This window comes from Nylanderia fulva, unplaced genomic scaffold (genome assembly GCF_048542155.1).
Source record: "Nylanderia fulva isolate GAGA-0341 unplaced genomic scaffold, ASM4854215v1 Scaffold17, whole genome shotgun sequence".
NCBI classification, from domain to species: domain Eukaryota; kingdom Metazoa; phylum Arthropoda; class Insecta; order Hymenoptera; family Formicidae; genus Nylanderia; species Nylanderia fulva.
The window spans coordinates 2,862,280-2,883,617 of record NW_028189945.1 but is presented as its reverse complement, the minus strand read 5'-3'; the positions used below and the strand labels follow the sequence as shown (position 1 = coordinate 2,883,617).

The 21,338-nt window shown below is 37.5% G+C and overlaps 2 protein-coding genes across 8 annotated transcripts in view; one reads left to right on the top strand and one right to left on the bottom strand.

Moving 5' to 3' along the window:
* MED27 (mediator complex subunit 27) overlaps nucleotides 1–21,338 on the top strand; it is a 140,329-nt gene that overhangs the window by 35,641 nt on the left and 83,350 nt on the right. The window contains exons 2-3 of the mRNA XM_029312314.2: nucleotides 1,751–1,808; nucleotides 20,796–20,819. The gene's annotated coding sequence lies outside the window, so the exon portion shown is untranslated. The remainder of the gene's footprint in view (nucleotides 1–1,750; nucleotides 1,809–20,795; nucleotides 20,820–21,338) is intronic.
* Nucleotides 1–21,338, bottom strand: part of LOC114938369 (PAR-domain protein 1) — a 66,791-nt gene that overhangs the window by 5,300 nt on the left and 40,153 nt on the right. The gene's annotated exons all lie outside the window — the stretch shown is intronic.

Below are 21,338 nucleotides of genomic sequence, written 5' to 3'. Positions count from 1 at the left end.
CGGCAGTAATTTGGTTCAAGGCTGACTCGTCGGCCGACCGGCTAGCGCTCCGCGGAATTAATCTCGTGTTGCGGGACAGCAATTGTCGAGAGAACGGTCTCGGATACGATGTAATCGGGGCGAAGGATCGGAGGGAGAGAGTATCTTCCTGATTTTATCCATTCATTCACCGAGAGCTGCATTTCCGTACTCTCGCATCTTCTCTGTTTCTCTCTCTCTCTTTCTGTCTCAGCCTCATTTGTCCCTCGTTTGTTTACAATAGCCGGCCCTTGGCAATATAGGCAACTACTATCGTATGCAGGCTGTAGCGGAAACACGCGATTTTTATGCAGACTCGATACGAATATGCATCCTAGAATCGCTGTTTTTTTTTCACAAACTTTGTATGCTTTATATGTATTTATGCAAGCGATTTATTTTTGTCACACGAACTCAATTTATTTAAATTAATATGTATTTAGTGAGACTTATATTTAATCGTTCTACATTGTGAAAAAAATCTCATTTATTTCTTCTATTTTAATCCTGTTAGATTTATTATTTTTTAAAAGTATTATAACGATATGAGAGAGAATTGCTATTTTTAAAAAGTTTAAAATAATTTACATACTAGTTATTTGCACGTTATTACCTTACCATAGTTATTACATATAAAAAAAATGATAATTAAATGCATTATTTATTATCTTATTGATTTTAATCGTATGAGAAATTAATTATTATTTTATGTATTACAGGAAACATAATTTTCATTTCAATCCCCACATTTGTCTATTTAATAAATTTAATTATATATACATATATTAAAAAACTCGAATAAGAGAAAAATTGTAAATGATAAATATTTATATGACCATTAAATTTCAAGGCACAAATAAGCGACTTGTGAAAGTTTCGTTGACATTATTAACGTTTATTTGCAGCACGGACTAACCCCTAACGCGGTCAAGATAGTTGCGTTTTGTTAATTGCGCCAATAGATAAAAGTTACGAAGATAACGAAGTTAATTACAGCGGACATAAACGCGCGCGTATCGCACGTGTTCCACTTCTTGTGTGACGGCGGAAATATTATTTATACTGAACTATTATATATTTTAAGCGACATAGAATAATCTTTTCATTCCAATTCATTTTTTCAAATCATTCATTTGCAGATATTTTGCACGAAATATAAATATGTGAAGCTGGTATATCATTTAATGGATGATCATAAATAATTGATGGTTCTGCCTTCATTTTTAATAATTCTATCTTCTTGATAGTTTAAACAAATAATTTTGACGATTATTCTAAAGCTGTACCTTTTCGAACAAATCTCCTTCGAGTTTTAATTAATTATTATTAATATTAAGTCATGTGTAGTATCGCGCGCGCTATTAGAGTGAAGTTGCCGATGTTTGTAAAATAGCGAATAACATCGCTCATTACCGAAACGCCGCGAGTACCAGGTAGTTCGAGCTGCATCCCGCTGTAATTAATTAGTAAACATAATTGTTTCTAACTTTGTATCGTAATATTTATCAACCACATATATCATAATTTCAACAATCATATGTAGTCGTAATTATTCGAAACGCATGTTTCGCGAGAAATTCGATGCAAAATTTCTTGCGAATCGTCAACGCGCGCGCAAATCTATTGCCGATCCGTGAATGTATTTATCATTATTAATTCTACCTTATATATTTATATATAATGCGAAATAATAAGATTATTCTGATAGATGTGTATATTTTGTTTGTTACAGGTAGCATTGCGATTCACGCGTCGTGTCGGGAGTGACAATTTTGCTACTGCAGTTATCGGTGAGTGAGAAATTGTTTATATAATATTTTTATAGCGGTAATAGGATCGCGTGAAGCGTCTCATTTCGTGGAAATTTATAAATAATTAAGAGTTCTGACTTTTTCCAATAATTTTAGAATTCTTGATAGTTTAAACAAATAGTTTTGGCGATTAAACCAAAGACAATGCCAAATTGATATACTAATTCACGCAGTACATCATTTTGTCCTGCGACATTTTTCTTATCAATAATTGTTCAAATTTAAAAGATTTATAATTTCTACAAAAGTTCTAAGACGAGTTCTGCCTTGTAAAAATAAAAAATATTAATTAAAATTAAATAAACGCCAGCAAATCTTTTACTTAAATATATCGAAGTAAAACGACAGATTCTAGAACTAAATAAAGTCAACTATTCATGATTTTACACGAAATGGTATGTTCACACATATGAAATAAAAATCATGAAAAATCGAAGAATCTCGACGCGTAAGAACGCTCGGGTTCTCCAATGAATGCAACTATTACGCGAACATGGCATTGAAAAAGAAATTTATCACGTCTCTTCTCGCAGCGAGATCTCTCAGTAATTCGCGCGAATGATAAATCGGCTAATAAATTGTTGAGACTTAAACGCTGCTTAAATGTTGAAAACAATAAACCCATTGCAATATGAACGGAAAACCGCTTCGTTATTTAGATAGTCGCCTGGGCAATTCGCTCTTAAAATTACGCTTATGGTGAAGGTGACAAAACCGCATCGCATCGCTACGGTTTACCGCACATCTGTATCTGTCGTCGCTGAGTTTTTCGCGAACACACACGGTTACATCATTGCTCTCATCGCAACTCAAAATTTCAGTTTTATTCCCCCTTCCTTCCTTCCGAAACTTTCTCTCGAATCTTTCCGAACAATTTGCCTTTCGTCGTGCAACAAAAAAATTCATTAAATATTTACGGACATGCTTTGCGAGCTTTAGTCGGAGCTCGAAAATCGTTCCTTTCTCAAAGCCGCCGTCCAATATCGTTACTCGTTTATGTAATCGACGACACGCGAACGTCTAGGCAGGTAAACACGCGAGGGTGTTTCGTGAACGTGCTTCCTGGCCCACCTCCCGTCTATTTTTCTCGAAAAAATTCCCGATATAATGACTATAACCCACCCAATTCCTAAGTGTACTTCTCCCAGAGTGGCAATTCATTTTGCCGGCGTCGTAAGAGATGAGCTAGAACGTTTTAGAAAATCGAAATAGAGATCTGTTCGCTTTTTGATCTATCGCTTTAAACGCGGCGTTATAAACTTTCCGTTCGAGCTTGTTAGTTTGAGATGAAGCTGGAAACCGTCGATTGTATATACCGCAAAGAGAGCAATAGTTCCTCGCTACAATGGACACGCCGTCGATAAACCTTTCTCGATCAATCGAGTCTACGACACAATAGCTCGTGGGATAGGCCGCTCCGTCCGAAATAACCATTGACCAAGGCCGCAGGAAACCTTCTCCAAACAAATGCGATTGTTTAGCCGTCGTCGACTCCGCCGCCGCCGCCGTGACTTCATCATTGCGATCTATTTCCGCGATTGGGATCGCGGGATTATTCGTTTGGAACATTATAAACATTTCATCAGATTCAGATTTTATGTTCGATCTCTGTCACAACTGGACTCGTAATAAACTACAACATTTCTTTTTTTCAAATACATGAGTTACTTTTGATAATACCATTATCTTTTGTAGAAAAAATTTTGAAAAAAATATGATTTGTGCAAGAAGAAGTTTAAGATGTCTAAAGTTATGTTTTACTCGAGATAATTGAATTAAACTCTTTGCCGATCCTTCGTAAAGGAAAATATCAAGGAGATAAATAAGCTTGGTCGACGAGCGGAATGTCAAGTTCTGAGGCAGCACTTTTTCTTGCGGTCGCGGCTCTACTCGGTAAGGAAAATGAAAAGGCAGCGCGAAACGCGCGATAGACGAGAGGAACTTGACTTACGATCTGTAAATCTCATATGCCGCGCTGTCGGTACTCCGATGATTTGTGCGTGCGGTAAGCCGCCATCACATATCCCTTTTGACGTACGGCCCGTATAACCGGCATTAACTTAGATTCTATTAGGCGAACTCTCGGTACCCTTCGGCCGCAATCGCGAGATTAGATACACCCGGTATATAGCGATCGTACGGTGAAATTGCACGGATGAAAATTCATGTCAATTGTATACGTGTCTCATTATTGCATAACTCATCGATCATAGAGGAAAGAATAGACGGGTTTTAATGAATTTAGATAACTTCTCTCGAGGCAATTAATCCCTGACCATCGAGGTATTCGCGCGCGATGAGTTCCATCGGAGTGCCGGAAGCGAGGCGATCATTTCTTTTCCTCCCTTCCTCCGAAAAACACTTTCTCCTTTCGAGCACGCTCTAATTAGCTTCGGTCTTCTCTAATTATAGACGCGCGCGCTAACGCATATGATGATTACACACAGAGAGATAAAGAAATTACGACGATAGACGTCACACTACGTCGTCGTTGCACCGCGATGAATAATGGTATCGTAATATAATTATTATTTTCATTCCGAAATTGATGTGCGTTTATACGCGCGCGCTATATATAGCGCCTATAATCATATTGTGTATTGTTATTGTGCGGTATTTATACACACACACACACACACACACGTTTCTCGTACCGCGACGTCAACAAAGGGCAACATTTCCTCGTTTTGCGCGAATTCTCCTCTCGTATATATAAAATCGCATCTACGCTCTTCCAAGCGACCGAAAGACGTTTCCTAGAAAGTTAACCTACCGCCTTGCTGTGCCTGGCTTTGCACAATGGCGCATACGTTTATCGACCTTATCTCTAAAGTCGTATCGAGAAGCGCCTTGTGAAAATGCAAGCGAGAATTATAGTCTGGGAGTCTCATATATATTTTCTTAGATTTCCACCTATATATCCGTGTATGTACGTACGCGGCGTTATCTCTAGTTCCAACACGTGACCTCATTATTCCTATATCGCTAATTTTTAGGCGCGACCGAAGTCTAGTGAGTCATAATTTTCTCTCTTTAAATTTTCACCGAAGAAAAGTCTTGAATAACTTCATCCGGCGAACTAGATTCTCTCCGCGATTCGGATTATGAGAAATTAATTTTTCAATCTGACTCACGTGTAGATGAGAAATGGGCAAGTGAAAACATAAATGTGATTAAATATTTTACGTATAAACGTAAGTTACAGCTTAAATATTATTTAGTGATAATGCGATTTAGCATGTACTCGGATAAGTGCAACAGGCGATTATCTGCGAAACCATTAAGGGTATTAAAGAATCCTTTTTAATTAACGTGCAAAAATCCACTTAAAGGTCGCACGTGTGAATATAAAGCTCTATACGTGATGCAGCGGTCAAATGGCTAAACCGATTGTAACGATCAATAATATACGTCAGATCACCGTCACCAATGTTGAAAAACGATTGTATTTCATTAACAGAATAGAAAACAATGAAACAATCATTGCGCTTTCTCGTCGAAAACGATATAGCGAAATTATCGAGCCGCAATTGTCGAATAATTACTAAGCAAATGTGAACTTTGCCATTTCTTTTTTACGATTCTTTTTTTTTTTTTTTTTTGCAATTCATCAGGTAAGATAGTATAGGAGCATGAAATACAATTATGATATATTTCTTCGAATATTTTTCAAGAAAATATAAAAATAAATATATGTATTTTATATATATATATATAATAGAAAGTCTGCATATATTTGTACTTATATACATATACATATACATCACTAGAAAACCGCGTAAATTTCCTTATGTGTAGGTGTTAATATGTTAACGTCGTTTTCGAAGTCTATTAGTGTGAAAATTATAAGAAGTATTTCTTCTATTATAGTATTCTTCCTACTTTCTCCTCTCGATCAATCGATCGCTCGATCGTCAACATTTCGAAACCTTGACGCGTCTAAACCTCCTTCAACAAGGTTTTAGCTTGTTATACATGATCGAACTCGCGAGAGAGGAAACAAGAATCGCGGACCGTGGATGTAACAACGAGTATATATTACGATTGCATGTAACGAACTAGCACGCAGTGAACCACGAAGTCGTCCTTGGCCGCTCCTCCGAGTGCGACTAGACCTCTTAGAAATGCTCGTTTCCTATCGTCCGTCGTGCAAATAAACGCACGCGAGAATCTCCAAGTTTTTGGAGTCTCAATCGGCCTTTTTACATCAATTCCAACTTTAATTGAAATATTCTCGACACCGCGCATACGCGATATTCGAGCTATCCCGTTCTCTTCGCGAAAACTCGTGAGAAAATTATAGTGTATTTTAAAAATTCGCATATAATAATTAATAATTGCGCGGGGTTTGTGGAATTTTACGTGTCAACTGCAATAATAATCCCGGTCGTTTCGATGAGATGCAACAACGCGAGAAACTTTCCGCAATGACTTAACGTACGTATATAATGTGCGTAATTAACAAGTTGAAAATCTCGATTTCTTCGTGGAATGTCAGAGGGCAACGTTTTGCGCCAACTAACGTTGTAAATAAACATCGAGTAAGAGTGGAAGAGTTTTTTTTTACGGGCGTGAAAATAGCCGCGCTTGCATGTCTGTACGTGTTTAACCGGTATACAACTGCATATGCGGATTTAAAGCCGCATCGTGTAAATTCTTCTCTCAAACGATGCATACGAATGTATAAATGTACGAATATGCATACGCACGTGCGACAATAATTTAAAGGATTCGCGTCGTGGAATTAAAATGGCGTTAAGACGATCGTAAAACACACTTCTTCGCGTCGCGGTTTATTGTATCGATATTGCTACAATCGCGGTAATTAAGGAAAACAAATTCTCTATTCCAACTTTAGAGAAAATCTTCTACTGAAAATAAAACATTTAATGTGCGCGTATCTATAAAACACTTATCTTTGTTAAATTGTCACGCAACTGTCATACATTTCTATTTAGTTTGGATATGTAAGCATTCGCTCGCTAAAATTTGTAAAAAGAAAAAATGAAAAGAAATCAAGAATCAAACAAATTCTCTATTCCAAATTTAGAGAAAATCTACTGAAAATAAAACCTTTAATGTGCGCGTATCTATAAAACACTCATCTTTGTTAAATTGTCACGCAACTGTCATACATTTCTATTTAGTTTGGATATGTAAGCATTCGCTCGCTAAAATTTGTAAAAAGAAAAAATGAAAAGAAATCAAGAGAGACGATAGCAGGGATTATTGAGTACGAAGAGAGGCACAAGCGTTGTAACATTTGGTAACATTCGCGAATCATCGATGGAGGTTCAACTAAGAATCGGTCTCCTCTTAACCCGGTTTAGCCGTGCCTCGAGAGACAAGCCTCATAAAGAGTGAAACTAGGCTCGCTAGTTATCCGCGTAACGCGAAAGAGAGTGAAAGAGAGGTTTTCGCTTTCGTCGGAAGCGGCCTCCTCTTCCCGCTTCGTGCGTTTCCTCTTTACCCGGTGACCCACTCTGCGATAGATGACAGCATAGACAACGACTCGCACGTATACCATACTTTTGCCAGGTGAAATATTTAATTCATTTATTAATTATATGCTCGGAATTAAACCGAAATATATATGTTAATGACATACAATTTCGTTGAAACGAAATGAAAGATAATTTTAATAAAAACGCGACATTAAACTTTTAAAAACGCGTTTGAAAGTGAAAGGTTTCTTGCGAATCGGAACTTGCGCAAATATATACAATATATGGTACAACAGAAGCCTATTCGTCGGAAGAATAAAGATCGCGATCTCGCGTCGCGAACGGCTCTCAGCTACAATCGTATTTTCTAGTTTTACCTGTGCGACCCTGCCGGGTGAAACAGTGTGAAACGGTGAATGATATCGCGTACTTAATCTAGATCACAATACGTCATCCACGCACCATGAGAGCAGACATTCATCGTAACGACTTGTATGTACACCGGAAACGGCGAGCCGTCCGGATTACGAATGCAATTCGCTCTTTTATATAGCTCCACGATTCTTGATTAATCGTTATTATATATATATACATGAGCTTTGCTTAATTCTATCATTATCGAGGTTATCCAGAAAGGTACATAAAAAAATTGAGACGTATATGTATCTTTACGGGAGAACTTTTCCGAGGAAAATGATCGAATTCCCGGTTGTACCGCGATGCTCTAAATAAATCTTTTAGCGGACAGATTCCGATCGTTCAGTCAGATGCGGATGAAAAGATCGGTCACGCGGGAAGAAACGCCTAGGAATCGGTTAAGATCGCGGAAGTGTTTGCGTTTTCTCCCCTCCCGGTCTAGCTTTCACCCTTTCCTTCACGCTCACGGCGATACTTCCTGTCTGCGTTATACTGTTGTTATCGCGATAACAGCAACCTGTAGCTTCCCAATCTCTGGAAAGGCAATCGTGTGCTCGAAGAATAAACACATCGAATTAGCATCGAAACGATTTTGCGGAAGGTAGAAGATATTAGAGGAATATCTTGCAACTAAATGTCAAAAATAATAATATACTGCAAACAGCTTAATATCTTAAAGTTAAGTATTTTTAAATTAAAGCATTGTTCGTGTAGATATCTCTGTTTGATATTTTAGAGTGTTTTTTTTTCTTATGAAACAGTTGTTTCAGAAGGAAATGTTGTTTTTTTTTCCGCAAAATAATTAATTTTTTACGACTTGATTTTTCATTTCTTTTTCTTTTATCGAATCGAATAACTTTTTTTCCTCGTTTTCGCTCGGCTTTTCATTTTCCCCGTACAGGTGTTTTAAATAGTAGCTTGATTAGAAAGTACGTGGGCGTATTTACGATGATTGCCGGTTCGATAATCTCGCTATAGAAAGTTTCCCGCCTGTTCGCTCGCCACGCCAAACGTGCTGAACGTTAGCATTTAAAAAGGATCTGGACGAGATTTATAACTATACGCCAGCTAGTAGATATACATTATGCGTGCAATAAATGTTCGCCGGAATTTCTTCCGCATGAAGTGTACGCCCCGATATATTTATATACCTTAGCGCATAGGAGCACATATATTTCTCAGACGTGTTCTGCGACTCGGCGGCCGAGAAAGTAATAAATAATTAAAGCGAGAAATTAAAGGAGAATCTTCCTGCCTCGGCAAGAATACGAGAATCTGTAAAGCTTAAAAAAAATGTTGATATTTATACGAAACCGATCCACTGCGAGAATAGATGAATCCGTATATATATATATATATATATTCGACTGTATCTCTTTTACGATATCTCTCGTGTTCAGTAACTGGTTTCGAAAGGCGCGAGTGTGTCCTTCGGGGACGCGGAATCGCGCCTCGTCCTTGGCCATGGAACATGGCCGTTGTAAGTCTCGTAACTTTGTGTGCATGTATATGTGCGCTGATCCTTTTAGGTAATTCTTAACCGTTACATTCCACGTAATTGATGTAATACGTTCGATCGCGAGCCTCTCAGCTGCTTGTATAATTTATTGGCTCGATCGCAAGCTTGCGATTGCTCCTTTATTTTATATCGAAAAGCTGTCGAGTTGTTTAGATTTTCGCAAATCGCTGAATACTGCTAGAAAATCATTTATGTCTAATTCTAGAATATTTTTATAATTTCTACTTGACAGTTATTCTCGCGTGTCAATCGGAATCTGAAGAATTTCGCTTTCTAGGAAAAGAGGTGCCTCTCGATCGGTCGATCGAGTGTATCGAGAACACGGTCATCGATGGTACAGCAATCAGTGCTGACATCACTGACATGGATATCTCGTGAACGAAAGTAAAAGGCTGCATTTTTTGCGTCATTACTTACATAGTTTTATAGCTTTCAAACGTGAGCTCTGCGAACATTGTTTTTTTTTTTTAAATAATACCCAGTGTTTTTTACTTTAGCCTTTAACCCAACGTATCGGTATGCGACACACAGACTTCCTTCGCCTCTCTCTCTCTCTCTCTCTCCAGCTCTTATCATTTTTATTACTGTTCATGCATTTGTTATACAGAAGCACAAATATGGAATTGATTTCTGCGCACGAATAATATTCACGATCGCCGCCGATATAAATTTGCATCTTCTTCGGACGATAATTACAGAGCGTGAGGAAACGCGCAAGTATAATTAACGTTAATAATGATATAGTAGTGTATGATCGACAAGTTAACTACGAATACAAACCTTCACGAATAAATGTGTGGGATTCACGCGCATTGTGCGATATCCGTCTTTTATCGCAATCGTAGAAAATCGATGTGTTCGATTAAATATACTATATTCTCTCTCCTTGATGCAAGTAAGCGCAACATCATTATTTCGTTTCCTGGTGACTGGTTAGGAGGAGGCAGACACGATATATATACATCTGTAACCTTGACAGTGCAGAGCGTGGCGCGTGATTCGCTTCTCTTTTTCTCCGCGTATGTAGCAATAAGCCAGGCTGTGCATCTCGATTATATCGACGTGTGTTACGCCTCGATGTGTCGCTCGATCGGCCGTTCTGTGCTATGCCACGATTAGGTAATTGTTGGGTAACGAGAAGCTCACGCGCGGGCGAAAGTTACGCGGAAACTGACCCGGGGCAATGCGCTTGACCGCATTTCGCTAAATATAGGATCTTCCGATCATTGCATCTTCCAATATTCTATATACCACCCGGTATCTTTCGAGAGTGCGCGAAAGGAAAGATGGATGTATATAAGCGTGACGATACTGATGCAATCGGTGCATTATAATGCAAAATGTATAATGCAATGCAAACTTCAAGATTTTATTCTGCGAGCTTTAACTTCGATTATCAAATGATACAAGAGATATTAAGCGGGACAAGACTTGATTATCGAAATGAATTAAAAGAGTTATACACAAGTGCGATATTATTCCTCCGTCAGGAAATTTCCAAATTTCTCTTTGTATAAATAATTAGATTTAATATTTAGCTTTCAAATCTTTATTGAATATTATAATAGAGATATTAATAAATAACCCAGAATTTTTTTGGATTTTTTGAAAGTCTAGAACTCTAAATATAATAAACTTAAAGAGACGCAGTTTGCGGAGTTAGTGAAAAAAATTATTGTTGACGGAAGATTAAAAAATCTATTTTTCGGCATCTTTCGCGAAGAATTCCGTCTTCGCCTACGATAAAATCGAAGGGATCGCACGTCGTTTCCGCGTTAACGATGCAGATTAGCCGCGCATTGTACGCTCGCCGAGCCAATTAAATTATACAGATCGATCTCGGGAGAAAGTACTCGCGAGAGAGGATGTGGTTGATTTTTTTTTAACGAAAGGAATTCGCGATACATAGAGTACAAAGTCTAGGAGAAGTGACCCCACTTCATAGATATGTGCATGCATACAACAACAACGCGCGTCATAGTCTCGCGCGCGCGTGTGCGCTTGCGCGCGTTCAGGAAGCCGCGGCTGTAATTTTACAGATCATTTCCCCGCGAGTACACGCAATTCTCCTGAAAATTACAAGGCTACGACGACGGAGAGGACAGCACGACCGCGTATATATGTATAATACACACCGGCCCCTTTTCTCGCGCACGTGCGCGCACACGCGTGCGTCCCCACACGGTGGCTTCCGGTACACACGACTCCTATATGTGAAAGAGATGCACGCGGAAGCCGCGTTTGACATCTTGGTGAGGGGTTGTTCCGCGCGATTACTGTTATTAATCGAGACACGCTGAGAGACACGTGGAAGTCGCGACATAAAAGTGTCGCATTTATTCGCACAATGGCGCTTTTCCCTCGAAGGAAAATCAAGGAAATTGCTGCGCGCCCAATGAAGCATTTAATCGCGGATCGTATTGTTTATTCCGATCGAATCGATATGTTCGCTCTTACGGAATTTAAACATATAATAGGTAAACTCTGATTCAAAGAAATCTATTTCTTGAAACATGATATTTTAAACCAAAAATAAAAGAAATCTTGGTGCAATCAATTATTAAATAATTAAATGACTTGGTACAATGGAGAGTGATCAAAACATATAAAACTGATATCGCAAACGAGGTTTCTCTAATAATATAAAAAATTATTATTACTTATATTTTTATTTTTTTGAAAAATTATTTTATTGAACAAATTAATCAGATTTGATTAGAATCGAATTTTGCAAGAATTTTAGCACAATATGTTGTATCGCGGCGATTCAGGGCGGTGGATCTCTGGCATTTATCGCGACTTCGCAGCCCGGAAGCCAGCTGAGCGATCGCTCGGTTCCCCAGAAGGGAAAGTGGCTCGAGCAACTTTCACTTGCTGGCAAGCCAGACCACCGCTTCGCGAATAACACTATGACAAGGGCCCTGAGCATTGTATACGTGTACGCACAGAAAGAGGCCCGCGACTGCGTGTCGCAACGCGATATTTTTATACGCGATTAAATGCGTAGTAAGGAGTTTGCCCGTCTCATTACCTTAAACGGGACGTATATTTTAATTGCAAAACTATTTTTATTTTTATTTATATGTACTATATAATTTATATGTACTATATTTATATGTACTATATATGCATCTAAATACCTATTATTTTGATACACAATTTTACTAACGAGTTTTGGAAAGTTATAAATTCATAGCTATGAGCATTTAAACAAATTTATCACATTTTATTCTTGCCATTCTCAAGTTGAGTTCGATCGTCTCGTTGACAATCCAACACTAAAGTGAGAAAACTAACGTGTTCGCTTTAATTTACTAAGAGACCAAAGAGATCGTAATGAGTGTGGACAAACGCGCTAAAGACCAATTCGTGCGGAACATTATTACACACGTTTATGCCGAGTGGAATTATCGCGATACCGTAAAAATTTTTCTCCATTGTAAATTGTAAAACAGTTTATGCATTCCGTTCTTACAATTCACCGAGCTAACAACGGGTTAGTTTTTGCGAACGTATTTTAAATGGAGAAACTTTTCGCGTGACAAGTAAAATATATCTTGCATGATTAAAGCCGTGATAGAGTCGAGTGAGTCGCGCATTTGAAAATATTTAGAGACGTTCGATTCAAAACGGGATGCTTTATGTGTGACAAATTTATCCATCTGTTTGTATATACGCAATACAAACGTGTGCCTACGTGTGCCCAGAGAAATCAGATTGTACCAGGATGAAAGAGAAATCCGCGCTCATAGCGGAACAGGAGGAGGGCACAGGTTTATTAAAGAACGAGGAAAAGAGAAAGAGAAGTCGAAAGGAACGTGCGGGAGGGGGCACAAGCCAGGAAGAGTTTTACCAAGTCTTTCCTTCATCTGTGCTTCTGTGCCCCTACTCGCGGTAGAGCGTTTCTTTTTTTTTCCCTTTCTCACGCGTGTAAAACTCACGGAAACGAGTCGAGTTTGCCACTCGATGCGTGTTCGCGACGCACGCATATGCCGTATATAACCCGTAAATATGGCGTGCTATCTGGATGGATCTAGGAAGTCAATAGAGTTGACGTCTAGTAAAGCACATGTCGGATAATACGAATTTTATTCTCAATTTTTTTCAGAATTTCAATCAATTATTTAATCAAATTAATTAATGATGCGTAAATATCATCATATAATATATAATATATGCTAATGTGGATTTGAGTTTGATAAATTGAAAATTTATACGTTGATCGGGCGAATAATATCGGAAACTCATATGTAAAATTATACGTCAAGTTTAAATGTAATTTGGGCATCATTTTTTAAGCGATCGCGGAAGAAATCTAAGAGCGGTTTTTCTTCAACCCGTTAAGTTAGAAAGACCCGATGCATTTACAACGCTCGTTGACTCGAACGAAGTTGACCTAGTCAGGCACCCGTCGACCATCTAATCTAAAATTAATTCCTAACAGCTGCTGCCGACTAATGTGCGTGTATCGCACATCCACGCTTATTCTGCCAACTTTTATTATTTTCATGCCGTGTCAAGGCCGCATTCCGCTTCTCTCTTCTCTCAGCTTCTATATGTACCGCGGCGAAGCAACACGCGAGAAAAAAAAAACTGCGTCAACCGGAAAAAGGGAAAGGAGGAAGTGTTGAATACTGCGCGCGTGTTAATTACCGCGAGCGCGATAAGTAGTAATTGATTTCGTTTATACGAGAAAAACGTAATATATATTCTCACCTGCTGCCCGACGTATTCATTTCTATTTTATGTCCGCGTAGAATTTCCGCTTCTGCTTTTCAAAATAATTATGCCATGTACTTTATATTTACATTTCGAGGAATCGAATCGAAAAATTGTATGAAGCGATAAAATATCGATCTTTATTATGCGAAATATTGATCGACTCGTACTCTCGACACAATTTTCATTTTTTTTTTATCTTTATATAAACGAACTCGCTGTTATCTCGACATTGAGGACAGAATATTTTCTTATTGTTGCGCCGATCGTTTTCAGAACGCATCGTGTCACTTGCAATAATTACCTTTCGCGCAGTAATCGACCACTTATCTCACCTGGCGCCTCCAACCAGGATATGCAATTTATTGCAACAATAATTGACAATTACCGCTTCTTTTATCTGATAGAGTATACGGAGAGATCGAGGCGAGATATCGGCGCTATATAAGGTCGATTTTAATTGATTCGACTCGCTCGCTCACGGGACACCTTTAATTGAGGAGACGTCGTACAAGGCGGATAATTAAGATATGCCAATTATGTTTTCCCTTGATAGCCCTCGGGAATCTTTCCTTTTTCGCTTCGATCGGACCACCCCGCGATTGAGGTTCGTATTTATTCATAAAATGAGGGAATTAGTGGACACTTTAGATTAATTGGACGAGTTTCCGATGTATAGAAAACCGCGAAGAAACGATATTCTCGGTTAACGATTTAAATTAAATTTATTTATTTAACAATTTCGTTGATGACATTTATATATGCATACAAATTTTTCTTTCACAAAAAGTCCCAATAAAATATACAAAAATGAATTTTTATATTGCAGACTAATCGTCAAAATATAAAATTATTACAATTTATTAAAATGTTAGAAATACTCTTTCTTGGTCTTTGGAGAAGCGTTTTCTCACTTGAGACGCGTAGTTCCGGGATTAAATCGGAGAAAAAGGGATTTCACAAGACTGGACCCATTTATATATCGTTGGTAACGGGTCAACATTTCTAACGGGCAACAACTTTCTCATTGCTGTGCCGAAAAGTATATGAGCCCACGTGCCACTTGGAGAAAGGAGGCCATCCAAATGTCAGCCCTGCATAACGGCGTCTCGAATATACGCGCGTACGGGGTAAAAGTTTTGACGACGACTCGCCAAGAGTCGTAACTTCGTCAAACTTAACAAATTTTGCACCGATAGAGGACCTTTGATTCGCGACATCAAGCAAAAAATCGATTCATAAAATTCATAAAGTATAGGCAAATTATACGCCTATAAAGTAAATGCGTTAGTGAAACAGAGATATCCGTATAACGCGGCTTGTCTAGAGAGTCTAAAATTGTCGGTTTATAAAAGAAAAGAAAGAAAAACCACGAAACGTGTTTCGCGACACTTCCTACCCGGCAATGAAAGATTAGTTTTTCCAGCTATTTCCTTCTGCTATACTTCGTATCGTTGGAAAATGCGCCAACAGCCGAGCTCGATCGTGCGCATTTCCTTCATTAATTACCAGAGTCAAGTAAATGCAAAAAACCGATTAGAAGGAGAAGCAGGATAGTATAAGATCTGGAACGCGGAAAATTATCTCGTTAGTAGACTTCCTTGTTTCATTTTGTAAATAGATACCAGGATCCGATAATACAGCAATTTTTTCCGTATCAAAAATGAACGATAAACAAAAAAAACAGATTATTCTTATGGCGATAATATAGTTGGAAAATAATGATATTAATCATACTTGTTTGACGTGCTTCGCATTGCATTTTTCTTTATTTAAGCAATGATTGACATTCGAAAAGTGGAAAGTCTTGGCGTGGCCACGCTTTCAGCGAATAGTATCCTCGATTTCGATTATTTTTATACGTGTAGTTTTTAATCATCATTTACATTTCTAGGTTCTTCGAAACATAGAGAGAGAGAGAGAGAGAGAGAAAGAATTTTGTTCTTCATTAACTTAAATAGCTCTCATCAAACATAGTTGTCATTAATCGTTCGACGCTTGATATACAATTTATTTCCAGTTTTTTAAATTCAACAATTAATCGTTATTTTATTATATGTCTTATATTTCCTATTCCTTGCTCTAATAATAAAAAAATGATGATAAGTAGATTACTAAAACATATTGTTCGACTATATGTTAATTGAAACAAATACATGAAATATAAAAATTTTTTCGAAAGAGCTGGGGAATCTGGATTTGAAATAAATTGAAAAGGAATTTTCTCGTTTATATCGAGACATGAGAAGCTCGAGTCTGAATGATTTAAAAGTCTTAATTGCCAGCGAGAATTTTTCTTCCAAAATGTTTTATAGCCATCAAAAGATCCTGTCGCATTGCGAATTATCTGTCTAGCAAGCTTGATCGGAGTAGGAAGTCGCGTGCCGCGTGACTTTCACTTTCACCGAAATAACGGAGACGCAGGAACGATTGCGTATATCCGCGGGCATATATCTCATACGAACACGCACGTATACATATGTATGCTCCTCTGACGTGGTTCGCCTTTCTCTCGTAAACAGCGCGACTCTTTCTTTCTCCTTTTCTTTATTTGTTCCTTTTTCCGGTGCGAAAAGAGAAACTCGTCTTTAAATTACTTTTCGAACATGCGTTATCGAAAGAAGAAAGGGTTCGTGCGCGCGAGAGAGCAAACCCTTCTCTCCTGACTGTAAATTTAACTTTCATCCCGCGAGAAATTTTTATCTCTCAAATGTACAGAGTGTGTTGAGAATTTTTTTGCATACTAATTCGTTGTTCGAATTATTTAATTAAAAAATGAAGCAATTAATATACTTGGCATGAAACATGATTTTCCGTCATTTCGGATGCGTTTTAACTCTTTTATTTTGTTATGTTAAAGTTCTATTTAAAAGAACGTTTAGATAATAGCAACTGTAATGATATATGTATAAGTAATATTATATTATACACACTTATATGCGTGAAGTGAATTTATTGAATTCATTTTTCCCTATCTCGTTTGTCCAGTTGTGACGTATCGGATCATAGTATCTTCCGGTTCTCGCGCAGCTTTAGAAAGAACGCGCACAACAGTAAGACAGCCTGTAATAACGATAATAGCCAGGATTAGTGGTAGATTTCCTCTTCTGTTGATTAACGTCGGCGCGAAAGAAAAACATCGGATTAATAGCGACGAAGGTATATACCTGTATACGCAATTCTTCGCGCTGTATATATATTTGCCGCTACATTTTTATTATATTCGTTTTTATTGTCAGAAAATCACAGAATTATACGTTACACAGTCGAACGAAGCTCTCACAAAACTTTCACAAATGATAAATAATCACGGAGAGTTTGAAATTCAAATCTTTTCAAATTTAAAGAAGATTCCGTATAAGCTCAAAATGTTCACATTAATTTTTTATATGATTTGCGAGGGATCTCAGTTTGATTAATTTTCTCCTTGGCAATGTTATCTCTGAGATTAATTATTACCGTTCAATTTCTATATATTACGACACTACTACGTGTACTGTTACAACATGTAATATTATTAGCGACATTAACATTCGTCGGGACTGACACGCGGAATATGCTGTATATACCATGAAACCTTGAGACTCGGCTGAGAATTTATCATTGATTTATGAAGTGCGTCGACAACTCGACTTCTAACTCGAGCAGGTTGCTTGAATGCCGTTTTTACGCCGACCGATACAACTTCGCGAATGATCGCGATGATGCTGGTCGGCTAATAAAATCAAATTCCGCATTTTTACATTACGTAAAGATAGGAAAAGCAAATTTCCAATTAATATTAATCGCATATAGTTTTGCATCAGTTTGCATAATTTCACCAATAAGTTGTATGCGCGATAGATACGATAACGTATAGCAGTATATACGTATATCATTTTTATAGCATTCATCATATTTAGAAGTTATAATTAATCTTAAAGAGACATTCTTATTTATATATTTTCGCGAACACAAATTTTTTTACCTAATTATACAATTAAACAACATCGCAATTACAATCACGTTTTACTTGGGAATCATTCGCCAAGATATTAGATCAAATCTCATTTTCTACATAAATGTGTGATAGTGAACAAAAATTTTAATGATATACTCTATGATTGAATATACTAAGCAATTTTGTGGCAATTTTATGTTATATCCGCTGATTCTGCATCTGCAGAGCAATTTATGGCGCATAAATTTATCGTGATATTATTTATATCGAATATTAAATCGTGACGCGTTTCTCTAAAATCATGACATTTTTTCGTCGAGAAAGATTTTTTGACCGTTATCATAAGATGTTCTCCAATTCCAAGAGCCGATCGCCATCGAGTCGCTATTTTTTTTTTCGTCTCGCTTTATGCTATAGGAGCTAATATATCTTTACGTCGACCGCAGCAAAACCGGTTGTCTTGCGTGCTCTTACGTATCTAGGAAGTTTTAAAAGTTTTTTTGACGATTTCGCTTTCGCGCGACTTATTTTACTATGTGTATAAAAAAATTTTACAATTTTAATGATATAATACACACTTTTTTTATAATGTTAACATAAAAACTTTTTTATTCTCATTTATCAGCCTCGTAGTAACATATTCTCACCTATAAATTACGAAACAACGTATTTTATTCTTACTATATATACATTATTTAAAGCGTCAAGTTGTCATTTATAGTTTTTCAAATTTAAATTGAATTTTGCATTGGATCTCTCGTTATCTTGAAATTGATGTAAAACTATTTTATATATACGGTAACGAGGAATGTAAACGAATAATTACATATACCCGCGACAAAGCTCCGCGGGCAATAATGAGAACCGCTAGCTGAAAGCACGAAGGTGTCTATAAGAATGGCACGTGATTACTTTCTCTGACAGGCTGCACGACTCGACGTTCGTCGACTACGCCGACGACGGTGACGACGACGCAACGATGACGACGTAGCCCGAGAGAACCGTATGTGCGTGCAACGCCAGCTGTTTTCCGGGTTTGTGGCTGAACAGCCGGATTTCCACGGCGCGCAGGTTATTCGCGCGATGTTGACGCGCGCGAGTGAGATCGAAAAGACTTTTCTTATATATCTTCTACACGCGAAACGACATACGGCGAAAATTGCAATCGCGAGATTATAACTTCCCATCAGGGATTTTCAAACGATGAATAAGACCTCGAGCAAAATTATTCTGCAAATCGTCGATTAAATATAATATGTGTTGAAAAACAGGAAAATCACACGCTCAGACAGAGTCAATTTTTTTAAATACGATATGACACAAAATTTTATTGCAATCTATTATCGAGCTTAAAATTGTTCGCGCGTATATATAAAGAGAGATTGATATACGTTTCGAGTAACTTGGATTCAATAATTTCAATAGATTGTATACGTTACGTTTTCAAGCCGATACGAGCGATAACTATCGAAAGACAGCCTTTAACCGTGGCCTTGCTGACCTAGTCGGCGAAATAACCTTGAATGGTTGAATAATAACGGGATTTAGCGTATTTTGCATCGATGGACGAGCACGAGCATCTGAGTTATGATGATTGCAATTACGATTCTACCGCCTTCTTCGAATTCGTATATGCCGCAACAGAATGCTAATGGATGTAAACGACGTGTCGGCATTACATCTGCTGAATCCGACTGTACAAAGAGAAAAGTTTATCGTCAGGGTCTCGGAGGAGACTCGCGGTATCGTGCTGTCGGGTCGTCTGATAGCAGGAGAACCGATTTACATACTGTCTTTATCATCGATGTTAAATTACAGTCGATATGCACACGTGTAACCGCGTCACGAAAGGTTTCGTGAGATTTCAGGCGCCTTCTCCAACTTTAAATTTCCATTTGATCGATGGATTTCGAATTTTTCGGAAAAAATATAAAATAAAATAAAATTTACCTCACACATAAAATTATTAATTCTTAAAATTTTTCTCTCACAAAAAAAATCGATAATCTTTCTTATAATATATCGAAGCTTAAGATTTATTAATGTTCGTAAAAAAAACGTATATGCCATAATGAATTGTCAGGCAGTTATTAGCTGATAACCCCGATAGAGGAGAACTGTGAGATAACGACGCGATTCGATTACCGGAAATCCTGAGTGATCTGTGGTTCCTGCGATTTCGATTCCGTAAATATCGCAACACGTTAACCAGTTTTGGAGTTTTTCCACTTGAATTTCTTTCTTGCAAGCAACCGCAACATTGTTGCAACGAACGATTGGAAGTTTGCGCAACGCACTTTCTCTCTGCCCCGTTAAAAATTTAGTCGCTATCTCGACACTGGCATAAGGCGCCAGTGTAATTATTGGCCTAGCTATAATTAATGCTCGGCTGATCGCGGGTCTATCGAAGGTCGTTCTTCGTCTACTCGCGATAGGATTAACACACAACTACGGATTATTAATTAATAATAATTAATAGCATATATTTATCGATGAGAAGAATTGTCACGTTCGTTCAACATTCGCGTTCAATTTTTTTTTATAAATATATAGATTATACTCTGACGTAATTCCACCGATTTAGCTTTAACTTACCGCTTTGCAAATGAAACTTACCTGGAAGAAGATAAGAGCGATTCGTCAGTTGTTAACTATTAGTCATTAGTTATTGTGTTACAGTACACAAGTATGCGCTTGACTTTCGCTATGTCGCCGATTCGCGATTACGTAATAAAAGAACTGAGAAAGAAAGCTTTCATGTGCTTATATGTATATGTGCAGATAATATAAAGTAACTTAATCACGTGTATATTTTTTTACGTGTACAATTATATCTCGACATAATCATCTCGTACACACAATTATATCATTATATAATCATGTTTCAATCATTGGAGGTTCTAATTAATAATTATTATATGTTGCAGGATTTCCTTAATCAGGGCAGCAGGGTGAGTGATGAATAAGTAATTCAAATTATTATCTCTAGAGATCGCAATATCGTCCAGCGAAATCGGATTTCGCGGATCGGCTTCTTTAATAAAGGCAGAGCACGTGAATGCACTGGTGCTCCGAATGCACTTGCAATATACGCGTGCTATTGTTTAATGGTGTATATATAAATATATACGTATATTGGAAAAAGCATCTCACATATGTGCATATATTTATGTTATGCGCACACGCGACATACTTTACAGTTTCACTCGTCTTATTGGAGAACACGCGTTTAATGATATGCGTGCTTGTACAAGCATCAGTAATAGCGGACTTTGTGCATAAGGTCGCAACTTTATGTTTAAAGAAAACGCAAGTTTACACTTTTACGTACGCTTCTTAGATCATTTATAGTTAATTTGTATAAATAGCGTAGTATATATGTATATATATATATTTATATAGTCACAAGAGTATCTCTGCGGCGAAGATCTCTACTTTTCTCGTTCAACGACATGACAAATATCTCTTTC